The sequence below is a fragment of the Microtus oregoni genome, unplaced genomic scaffold (assembly GCF_018167655.1).
Source record: "Microtus oregoni isolate MIOR12 unplaced genomic scaffold, Mior012 000062F_ref0000492, whole genome shotgun sequence".
In the NCBI taxonomy this organism is placed as follows: domain Eukaryota; kingdom Metazoa; phylum Chordata; class Mammalia; order Rodentia; family Cricetidae; genus Microtus; species Microtus oregoni.
The window spans coordinates 6574195-6586978 of NW_024543872.1; the positions used below are offsets into that span (position 1 = coordinate 6574195).

At 37.6% G+C, this 12784-nt stretch overlaps 1 protein-coding gene across 6 annotated transcripts in view; it reads left to right on the forward strand.

The window, feature by feature from the left end:
• LOC121439593 (nuclear receptor coactivator 1) overlaps positions 1–12784 on the forward strand; it is a 260024-nt gene that overhangs the window by 48039 nt on the left and 199201 nt on the right. The window lies entirely within an intron of this gene.

Here is a 12784-nt window from a genome sequence, read left to right on the forward strand (position 1 = left end):
AGTGTTTTGAGACAGAGTCTTACTGTGTAGTCCTGACTGGCCTGGAACTTAACTTTGTAGACCAAGCTGGCTTGAACTCAAGAGATTCTGATGTCTCTGCCTCCTGAGTGCTAGGACTAAAGGTTTGTGCTACGTAACACCCTGGCTTCATTTGACACTTTTAAACTTGTGCAGTAGTGTTTTTTTAAATTCAAAAATGACCTCTCCTTATATAAAGACACCTGACTGTATAAGTGATATTGGTCATACAAGTGGGAAACTCCCAACTCTCAATATTTCATGATTTATACTCTACTATGTTCCCAAAAGGATTTAAGGGTTAGGATATATCATTAAGTTTTAGAACCTTGGTGCACTCAGAGGCCATCTTGGGTGGTTGAGATGATTCAGTAAGTAGATATGCTTGCTGTCAAACCTGATAACCTGAGTTCAGTCCCTGGGACCCACACGGTAGAAGAAGAGAACCAACTCTCTCAAATTATCTTCTGACCTCCACTTGATACTGTGACATGGACAAACACACACACACACACACACACACACACACACACACAAATACATGTAGTTTGAAATAAGAGGCTTGGACCTTGTTACAGCTCTGTGTACTCAGTTGATCAGTTGATGCCCTTAGCCAGGTGTACGTTGAGAGAATGGTATTGAAGACAGATGTGCTCACAGAATGTGCTGTGCTTTGTGTCTTTTGCCAAATTGGTATTTTTTTAAGGTATGATTTCAATGTAGTTGGAGTACCTTTAAAGGCAGTTGTCCAGGTGTAATCAGTTGTAAGGCACAGTGTCTCTGAAATCAGATCTGCAGCAGATTGTTTGGGAGATGGGAGGAGCATTAGAGATCTGTGAGCAAGTTCTTTCACTTTTAGTCTTTTGTGATTTTGTGCAGTTTAGGGAGCTTGTGTAAAGAGAATCTTAGATTTATTATTTTATGTGGTAGATAGACTCCTGACACCACTTTGAATTGCAGTAGAGAATCACCATGTAGCTCTGTAGTTCATAGAGATTGACTGGTTACCTTAAAGCAAAAGATTTAAGAATTGTCTAACTTAATAATGACTTTGTCCACAAAAAGACAAATACAATTTGCTTATTTTGTATCACATTTCCCGTGATACATGGTTGTATGTGGTATGCAGTCGATCAGATAAGCACACTGAATCTGCTCCTTTTGGAAGGAAATAGAGTTCAGTGCTGTGGAGAGAGGATATTGAAGATGGTGTTTGGAAGCATTTTTAGCCTATTGGAGTTAACTGCTGGTAATGATGAGTGTTAATTTGAAGAACTTTTTACACGAACCCTTGAATTCATGAACGAAGTTTTCTAACCTGTATAAAATCTTGTAAAAGAGACGTTTTAGTGGTTTTGAGCCCATCTGCTGAAAATATAAAAAGGTAATTTCATCTGATTAGCTTGTAAGAACAACTGATTGCCATCAGGAAATATGGAAATGCAGTAGCTGATTTTCAGCAAAAAGCCTTTGCATAAATGGTGAGTGGAATTGCAATTGAATATCATGTTTTATTCAGTGAAGCCAGTAATGGAGTTCTTCTTTGGGTTTTTATTCATCTTTGCAAAGTATGTTTTTCAGCTGTGCTAACCACAGCAAAATAGTTATTTATTATAAAAATGTACTGAATTTAGGGCTAGAGTCTCATGCTGTAGTATTAAAGAAAGTACGAAAGCAAGACTAAACACACACAAAAGCATGTTTAATTGTTGTACTGCCAGAAAGTAGTGGAATTGATAATAGCATTTATTAGAAATGGTACATAGCTTTTATGACTCAATGAGTAAAGTAATTGTTTAAAAATTGGTAGATTGTTATAATTGAAGATTCTTACATTTATATTTTGTATATGTTTTATAAAGCACATAATTTATCAGTTTGCTATGTAGTATATATGTATCATAAATAGACTTGTGATTTACTATCAAAAATTTAAAGTCATGGCATATATGATAAAAATAGTTACTACATAGCAAAGGTTCTTAACTTGGAGTTCATGGGTTAATACTTTTAGATTGATGTTAGTCTTTAAACACTTTATAAGTAGAATCTTGTGAGCTTATAATTTCTCCGGGAGAGGGTCTACAGATTTCACCAAATTCCGGAAAGGATCCATCATCTCCTCTAATGTTGAGGACAGGGACCTCAATAACACCATTCATTCAGTTTTACCCTCTTGCCAAGTTTAATGGATATATCTGATGTCATTATTCAAGCCCGCAGTGTGACTGGTTTTGCAGTTTTTCCATTTTGCAATAGATGTGATTGCAAATGCCTTTGGCCTTTACAGGTGTTTGAGTTCTGTTTGTTGCACAGCTGCCTGGCTCTACATTATTTGGTTTATTTTATATATGATTTCTCCCTCAGGCCTTCCCTCAATTTTACAAAAGTATGGATGAGGCTATAAGGGTGTGTGTGTGTGTGTGTGTGTGTGTGTGTGTGTGTGTGTATGAGTTGGGATCCATAATTGCTTCCTTAAATACCCATTAGCACCTGAATCTCAGCAATGTTAGACTCTGATTTGACACACTAAAAACTCTCTGAGTTCTGTGGGCTTATCTAGTTCCTTCTTTCCCACTCTAATTTTAATTCATGCTTAATTACTAAAGTAGTATTAAAGTGGTGCTGTAATCCATAGTGAATTCCTTCTTTGATTATTTCTTTGTTTTCAGAATGTTTATTTAGGTCCAGAGAGATGGCTCAGCAGTAAAAGCACTGGTTGCTCTTACAAAGGACTCAGGTTTGATTCCCAGCACCTTCATGGTTGCTCACAGATGTCTATAGCTCTTGTTTTCCTGGAAAATCAGTGCCTTTTCCTGGCCTCCACTAAGTACCGAACATGCACACAGTACACTTACATGCAGGTAAAACACTCATACACATAAAATAAACTAAATCTTAAATAAAAAGTTATTTGTGTGTTTTGTATGCCATATGCGTACATATGGCATATGTTACACATTGTGCCTGTGCTTACATGTTGTAAGAGGAGGGCCCGCTTGTTCATTCCGGCTGCCCGGCTAGCTTAACCCCAAAATAATCACACAGAAACTATATTAATTAAATCACTGCTTGACACATTAGCTCTGGTTTCTTATTGGCTAACTCTTATATTTATTAACCCATTTCTATTAATCTGTGTATCGCCACATGGCAGTGGCTTACTGGGTAAAATTCTCAGCGTCTGTCTCCGGCAGATCCATGGCATCTCTCACTCTGCCCTTCTTCATCCCAGCATAGAGCCTAGCACCCCCCCCCACCCCAGTTCTGTTCTTCCCTGCCATAGGCTCAAAGTAGTTCTTCATTAACCAATGGAAGCAACACATAGACAGAAGGACCTCCTACACCAACATGTGGTCAGAGGACTACATCTAGGAGTTGGTTTTCTCCAGGAATGGAACTCAGGTCATCAGGCTCGGCAACAAGTACTTTTACTTGATGAGCCATCTTGCAGCTCCTCCTTTAGTTTTTGCTTAATTCTATTGTAAAATCACATCCTTATATTTTGGGGGCATGTGCATAGTGTTCCTGTATGTGAGTGTATGTGTATGTGAACACATGCATCTGTGCATGTGTGTGAGTGTACATGCAGAGGCCAGAAGCCTGAAGTTGATGTCTGGTATTCTTCTTGATCAACCTCCATTTCCTTATAAATTGAGACAGGGCTTCTCAGAGTACTTGGCCAACCTAGCTTTCTTTCACAGGCCTCCATGCCAACCTGGTGTTTACATGGGTGCTGAGGATTTTGGCATGGATGCTTGTGCTTTTACCTGCTGACCCATCTCCCTAGCCCCATCGTGCTAATTTTTACTTTTGTTAGCTTTGCTAAAAGCCTTCCATGGTCCTCATTGTTGCACAGCCTAGCGTTTGAAGCTTGCCAGCATGTGGCACCACTCTCTTCTCTGGCTTTATTATCAATTAGTCTCCACAATCGAATGTATGAAATGAAATTGTTGGCTTATTGTCCCCTCAATATGCTCTTTTTTTTGTACTATTTTCCCTCATTCTAATGTGTGCTCCTGGAATTACACCTATTCTTTAGAACTTCGCCCAGATTTCTCAGTTCCTGTTAATTTAAAACATAAAGGTAACATATTCCTTCTGTGAACTCTTCTTATGTTTCTCACTCTTTTGATATTATATATGCAAACACACATATACTGTTTGAACTGTATGAATTTTTGTCACTTATATGTCTGTTACCCATATTATGATATGAGTAAAAAGGTTCATGTTTTATATTTTGTCCCCTGTAATTCTTAGACTCAAAATTTTTAGCAAATGACATTGATTAACTCGTAGTTCTACTTACAAATATATTTAAAGTGTGTGTGTATTTCTGGAATACTCATAGATAATATATTCTAGGAATTCTTTTTATTGGTCTCAGTATATTTAGTAAATTGAAAATTGAATATTATTTGGAGAACATGTTTATGCTGTAGCCATTGACTAGAAAGGGTGATGCTGAACTGTCTGGAAGAGCTGTGTGTGGTAGTTAACACATGCTGCTGCTTAGAAGACTGAGATGGGAGGATTTTAAGTTTGAGGCTAGCCTGGGCAACTAAGCAAAACCTCATTTCAATATTTTATAAAAGGTGGCAGTGGCTAGGGATATAGCTTACTGGCAGAGGACTTGCTTAAGCATGTGTTAGGCCTTGGGTTCAATAGCTAGAAGTGCTGTTCAAAACTTGAAAAGCTAAGAAAAAGAAATCTGGGATAGCCTGGTAAGTTAATATTCTTAGTATAGAGCTCCTCTGTCATAGACTGAACAAACAAACTCATGTTCCTTTCTGCCTTTGCCCTGAGAGATATGGGAGTAAAAGGCTCTAAGATCTTGATCATTACTGCTTTTTAGTTTGGTTTTAAACCTCATTCTTCACTTGAGAAGGTATCTTCTCATTGAACACCCGTTGGTGCTATGAGGAACCATAAAGTTATTCTCCAAGTTCATGTCCATCAAGAAGATTATCATCAGGCATGGCATGACCCAGTGGTTAAAAGTGAAGTGCTGGAAAAAAAAAAGTGAAGTGCTGGTTTCTCTTCCAGATGACCTGGGTTCAATTTCCAGCACTCATATGGTGACTTACAACCATATGGGACTCCAGTTCCAGTGGCTCTGATGCCTTCTTCTAGCCACCACGGGCACCAGACACATTCATGGTACACATAGATGCAGATAAGTAAATATTTAAGGACAAAAAGATTATGATCTTTTAAAGGCAGTCTCTTTTGTTTTAAATTTTACAGAAATGAAAAATAATATAAAACAGTGCAAAAGTGTCTCATGGAAGTATATATTTCAACATACATTTTAAGAACTTCTTTGAAAATGATTATTGGGTTGTTTCTGTTTTAAGTTGTATCCTTTTCTTCTAACCCACTTGTAAATTGCACAGGGGAGAGATGATTTTCATACTATTTTGTACTTTAGTGCTTTCATAGGTATGTTTATAAAGCTGTCACTGATGGTGTTTGGAGCCCAACATGGTTTGGGTAGACATCCTGGAGGAAGTGGACTTAATGTTAGAATATATAGGATCTGGAATGATGCTTTAAACATAGTTCCATGGTACATGAGAAGGGGGTTAGGTAGTTAAGCATATAATGGAGGTTTGATATATTTTCTGAAACATGAAATAACTTCTTTGGTTATTGTGGCTTTTCCCAAAGTGACATGTTACCTCTCAAAGTAGTCATAGAGCCCTGTATAAGGGGCTAGGAAATAATGACAAAACCCATAAATGAACAGAACATGGCTTTGCCTCACCATAGAAGAACTAATTTTCTCTCTCTCTCTCTCTCTCTCTCTCTCTCTTTCTTTCTCTCCCTCTCTCTTTCTTTCTCTTTTCTTTTCCTTTTTTTTTGATTTTTTTTGAGACAGAGTTTCTTTGTGTAACAGCCATAGCTGTCTTGGAACTAGCTCTGTAGACCAGGCTAGCCTCAAACTCCCAGAGATCTGCCTGCCTCTGCCTGCCAAGTAGGATTAAAGATGTGCACCGCAACTGCCTGCTAAAGAACTAATTTTTTTTTTGAGTTGAATATCAAAATGGGGAGGCCCTGCTTGGGAGTTATTGAACAAGAGTAAGCCCTTTATATGTGGGTAAATAGAACTTTAAACAAAAGATTTATTTATTTATTTATTTATTTTAATTTTAGGTGTATGAGTGTTTTGCATGTCTTGTGTGTATGGACACCTTGTGATTGCCTTGGTGCCTGCAGAGGCTAGAAAAGGGCATTGGATACCATGAAACTGGAATTATAGATGGTTGGGAGCCATAATGTGGGTGCTGGGAAAACCATCTGAGTGCTCTGGGAGAGAAACCAGTGCTGTTATCCTCTGAGCTCTTTTGACAGTTTCTAAGCACAACTTTTTATTGTTAGATTTCTTTGTAATAGGGGTTTGTAGTTGCTAAATATAATCTTTAGATCAATTAAAGAACAAATTTACTAATGTCTCTATTATAGTATTATATAAAATAACAAGCTTTAGTTTGTTGTTGTAGACTGAATATTTGAAACTTGCAGAAAGTGAATATTTTCTTTTGTATAAGCTTCAAAACTTTCCTACTTAGAGAACTTGGTAAGATTAGAGGATGAGAAAAACAAGAGATACCAGTGGAGACTTTTTGATGTCTGAGAAGTTTTCTGTAGTATTTCTGGAGGTCCTTACTTACCTTTTATCAATACTGATAATTAATTTAAGTCTGTATTTCTTTTTTATTTGCCTTTCTAATGATTGCTTTGATAAGGAATCTTGGGGAGTTACTAATTTAGCCCACATATGCAGAACTAGATCACCACATCAGTTGCTGTTTGTTCTAGTGCCGGGAAGAGACACCATGACCAAGACAACTTATAAAAGAAAGACATTTTTGGGGGATCACAGTTCCAGAAGGTTAGTCCGTGACCATTATGGAGGGAGTATGGTGGCAGGCTGGTGGTCACTGGAGCAGTAGCTAAGAGCTTACATCTTTTCTGAAAGTTGGAGGGAGAGAGATGTTATAGGAGGCCGTTTGTTGGTTCCTGGCTGCTCAGCCCCGAAATAAACACACAGAAACTATATTATTCAAATCACTGCTTGGCCCATTAGCTCTAGCTTCTTATTGGCTAACTCTTATATCTTAATTTAACCCATCTCTATTAATCTGTGTATTGCCATGTGGCTGTGGCTTACCAGATAAAGTTCCATCCGTCTAACTCCATTTGGGGCTACAGGGCTTCTCCCTGACTCTGCCCTTCTTCCTCCAAAGTTCTGCCCTATCAAGAGGCCAAGGCAGTTTCTTTATTCATTAATGGTAATCACAGCATATAGAGGGAAATCCCACATTAGAGAGAAAGCTAATTATAATGGCATGGGCTTTTGAAACCTCAAAACCCATCCTCGGTGATACACTTCCTCCAACAAGGCCACACCTCCTAATCCTTATCAAACAGTTCCACCAACTGGGGACCAAGCATTCAAGCATGAGCCTAGGAGGGCCATCCTCATTTAAATCATCATGGACATGTAGATCTTTATTTATAGGTGAACGAACTATAAATATATTTTTCCATTAGTTGTATTTCTAAAGTTATCAGTCCTTCACTTTTTGGAACTTGGGCTTTATTTTTACCACATTATAATACTTTCTTCCCTTTTGAGCAAAAAAAGTAAGCCATGTATATATAAATATAGATATAGATATATAAAATACTTAACTGCATTCAAATAGTAAGTTCAAATAAGTGAAAGTACATAGAATTAGGAAGTGAAATTGTAGTAAAATTACATAACATATGTTAATATATTCTCTTAGTACCTGTTCTCTATTTTTTTATTTTAGGTGGTAACATGATCTTTTATAATACCCCATTCCCTTGGACATATTGATTGGTGCAGAATGGATGGCTATATGAATAAAACAGTTTTAGTGTAATTGCCTGTGATTCAAAATCACTTAGAATGAGGGAGCCAGGCTTATCTCATTGGAGTTGCTGAACTGAATGAAGACGAGTACCATGAGGGTTACACTTCTGCTGTGTGAAAGAATGAGGCTGTTAGTTTTCCATCACTTTGACAAAATAAAGGAGAATATCATCTCAAAGGAGGAAATGTTTAGTTTGACTTGTGGTGTTAGACCTTAGCCTTTCGTCTGTTCTTTCTAGGCTGCTATGAGTCAGAGGGTCATGGCCTCAGGGGTCATATAACAGAGCACAGCTGGACATGGAATGGCACCCAGAAAGCAGAAAAAAAGGAAGGGTCCTTCCAACTAGGCTCTGCCTAACGTTGAACATTTCAGATCTGTACACTACGAGAGGCCAGCACACAGACTGACTGAACCAGAGATTCCTTCATACACACTCACCTTTTTATATACTTTTGTGTGCATAGCATAGAGAATCTTTGGAGCCTTTGGATCCTGTAGAACCTTAAATAAGACTTACCCATTATTTTCAGTTAAATGAGCTATTTGGTTGCTTAATTTGCATGTGCTAGTGTGAATTGGGTGTCTGGCTTTTGGAATCAAAAGACTCTTGGCTGCTCTAGATTCCTGTTGTTACATATGTTGCTCACATATTCACAAACCCATACACATTCAGTCAGACACACAAAAAATACCTTATAAGTTATTGGCCTTTTTTTACACCCCCCCCTTTTTTTTACACCCATAAGTATTTTTGTATGCTAGAATATGGAGAAGTCATTTTATCTTTTCAATGACTACCTAACTTTACAATTGAATGTATATTATGTTATTATTTAACCAACACCCTTTTGATGAACAATAAGATAAAGTTTTGTTTTGAATACCTGCTTTTTAGAAATGTTTATTTAATTTGTATGCATTTGTTATATGTGTTGGGCACATATGTGTGCTGGCATGCTCTTGGAAGTCAGAGGACAACTTATTGGAGTCAGTTCTCTCCTCGTCCGTCTCCACCTGGAATCTCAGGTCCTCAGGCTTGGCATCAATCTTCTTTACCAGCTGAACCATGTTGCCTTCCCAAGATAAACAGTGTTTCTGTTGCAAAATACATTTCAGTAAACTTGTATTTGTTTCATATGTATGAGAACATTCCCATGGGGCTATTGGATATATATATATATATATATATATATATATATATATATATATGCTGATGTTCATTCAAATTGTACCCCCAAAGGCTACATTAATTTACATTCCCACTCCCAAATGTAATAGCAGCTGCTTTCCTCACCTTTGTTAGCTCTGCGTGTTATCAGCCATCTCTATTTGTACATATCTGCTGGTTGAAAATGGTAACTTGTAGTTTGTGGTGCCTTGACTATTGGGAAAGCTGATAATCTTAGCAAATATTTATTGTATTTTGGGTTTCCCCACTAAAGTTCTACTATTCATATTTGTTCACTGTCCTCTTGACATGCTTGCCCCTTTTTAAAATTAATTGTTTCTTTCATGGCCTTAATATACTAACGTTGTAATTATGCTTACACCAACGAGGAATGGCTTTGGAATACTGCTAATTAGTTCTTTTAGAGGTAAATGAAATCTGTTCAAAGCTCTTATTTATTTTTACATACATCTCTGTATATTTAGTTAACATGTTTAATAACTAGGTATCTGCAGAAGTCAGTTAAATACCCCATAGGTGCTTTAACTGAGTTAATTTTACAGTTGTGCTCAATTTTTGAAACTCTTTGAAAATTTTCAATGTCAAAATTTTATGACCATTCCAGCCAAGCCTGGTAGTCTCAGAATTTAGGAGGCTAAAGCAGGGGAATTGCCAGGTGGAGGCTAGCCTGAGCTATACAGTGAGTTCAAGGCCAATCTACATAACTAATGAGAATCTGTCTTAAACATAAACCAAGGGTTAAGGATGTAGCCTAGTGGTAGAACATTTTCTAGTATGTACAAGGTCCTGTGTTCAATTCCTAGTAACACTTTGTGTTGTTGAATGTTGTGAATGAACTGATTGCTAGTTAATTGGTAACTACTCAGAATTGTTTTCAGAGGTGAGCTGCTGCCATTTACTTTCTTGGCTAGCAGATTTGAAAGGTAGATTGTCTGCCTGCTTTGATATGTTATTGATTTCTTAATTTTTATAAGGAAATATTATTCCAAACTTGATTGACTATGAAACACACACACACACACACACACACACACACACACGCTCATGTTATCAGTTAGCTTCACTCAGCAAGTGTACATCTGCTTTCAGTGCTGTTACTTACTTTTTTAAAAATACAACTAGTAATCAGAATTATCGTTTCCTGGAGAATTACTGAAAACATACTCAATACATAGCTTTAAAGCCAATCAGTTTTTGCCTGGATCAAATCAGAATATCTGAGAACTATTCGTGTTGGCTACATTGTTTTAGAGGGGTAAAATTGCTCTTACAGACCTTTCTTTAGTATAATGCAATCAACATTCATTGAGAGTCATTAAAACAAACAGCATTGTGAAATTCACTACTCTTCTTACTGTGGAGTTCTTGTGGAGGCATTATCTCCTTTATCACAGTGCCCTTGTTAGTGTTGTTACTACTGCTACTACAGGAACTATAAACAGCTGATCTGGAGGACTGACACTCAACACAAATGAGCTAATATTTGATAGACAAACAGTACTTCTAGCTGAAGGCAGATGCTCATGTCCTTGCCTTATTAGTGGGATGAATGAAGAGTTAGGCCGTGGTCTCTGGAGCTGGAGTTCCTGAACATGACTTCTGGCTCTGCTGCTTCCTGGTTACAGGTAGCTTCACCTGTTGGTGCTTTAGCTTTTCATCTATTGATGGTAATGGGAATTGTAACTGCTTCCACCAAGATGAGAGCATTTCCTGAGTTTCCATAGGAAAAGGCTTAACACATGCCTGACTTGGGGGAGGGTATCCAATGAAGATGAGCTATTGTTATTTCTTTCCCCTCTATTGCTTTTCAGCATCGTTAATATTAGAACCCTTGTAGAAAATTGCCCCTGATCTTGGTGCCAGGAAAAGCTGTCTTTCCTTTGATCAGCTTGTGTATATTACATAGTCATTACAATTCTTGAAATGGATGGTGTTTCTCTCTAGAAGGGAGCCCAGGGATTAATGAGTGGTCTTTCCCTTACAATCGTCTGGGAATTTGGGACATATATGGTTTATATGGTAAATTTACTGTTGATTCAGTCTTAATATTCTTCCTTCATTTTCTTTCTCTTTTCCCAATTTAATTTCTTTTTATTTATTAGATACCTTTGTGTAGATGTGACCAAATACCTGACAGAAGCATTTTGATAAAGATTTATTTTGACTTAGGATCCCATAGGTTCCATCCATGGTTGTTTGGCTATTGTGGCAGTGGGTATATGTGGCAGAGGAGAGTTACTCATCTCATGGCAGACAGTCAACAGAGAGAGGAAAAAGACTAGGGACCTAGTGTGACTTTCAAAGTCATACCCCAGTGACCTGCTCCCTCCATCTATATCCACCCACAGAGTTTCCGCAGCCTCGCAAAGCAGTACTACCAGCTGAAGACAAGTCATTTCCAACACCAGTCTGTTGCACACACTTCATATTGAAACCATCACAAATTGTAATGCACCTGGGAGCTGTCTCAGATATCTGGGGGATAGTATGGAAATGACTGATTTTTATTATAATTCATGCCCATATTGAGATGTCACATTAATTTTCATTATTTTCTCCTTAAGATGACTACTTCTTGATAAGTAGGAAATTTCCATCTTCCATCACAGTGAATAGATAGGCTGGTTCTAGATCAGTTCCTGTTATAGTTAATCCTGTAGAAAGGGTGAAGTTTTTAAGCTTCAGTTATGTACATGTTCCTTTGTGACTTCTCTTGTATTTTATTGTTTTATCCTTTGATCTTTACACCAGCCATCTCTTACACATTTGGGGGTGAGACTCATTTTAAAAATTTGTAAATCGCCAGGCAGTGGTGGCCTTTAATCCCAGCACTTGGAGGCAGAGGCTGGCAGTTGGAGGACAGTCTGGACTACAAAGCAAGTTCCAGGACAGCCAGGGCTATGCAGAGGAATCCCTGTCTTCAAAAACAAAAACCAACGGACCAATCCAACAAACAAAACAAAAAAATAAAAAACAGGGGGCTGGAGAGATGGCTCAGAGGTTAGGAGCACTGCCTGCTCTTCCAAAGGTCCTGAGTTCAATTCCCAGCAACCACATGGTGGCTCACAACCATCTGTAATGATATCTGGCGCCCTCTTCTGGCCTTCAGGCATACAGACAGAATATTGTATACATAATAAATAAATATTTAATAAAATAAATAAATAAATAAAAAACAATTTGTAAATCTTTGTAAATACTCTCTGGAAAAAAGAATTTTATATTAGGTCATAGCATAGGCAGTATGACGGTTACATGCTGTTAATCTTTTTTTTAAATGTCAGTTTGTTGATTTACAAAGACATTTTCTAAAGTCTAAATATTCCTAAATGTTCTTGTTATGTCACTAGTGTATTTGTTTCCTGGGGAAGATGAACATGAGGTTGCACTATCTCCTGGTTTTTGTGAGAGTTAAGAACACTTAAGTTCCTGTCCTCCTCCCTCACTTGTAATTTTATCTTTTGAAGAACCTGGGTGATTTGTAGTCTGGGTTTTGATTTAGTTTACCATGCTGCCGTGCCCCGTGAGTTTCATGTAAGTTGATATTTTGGTGTAAAAATATGGCTAAGGTTTAATTTGGAGGAGAGGGGTACAAGACATATTCTGGCTTTCCTTTTATGTGTTAGCAATTGCTACAATTGCTATTGCTTTTGATTCTCAAGATACT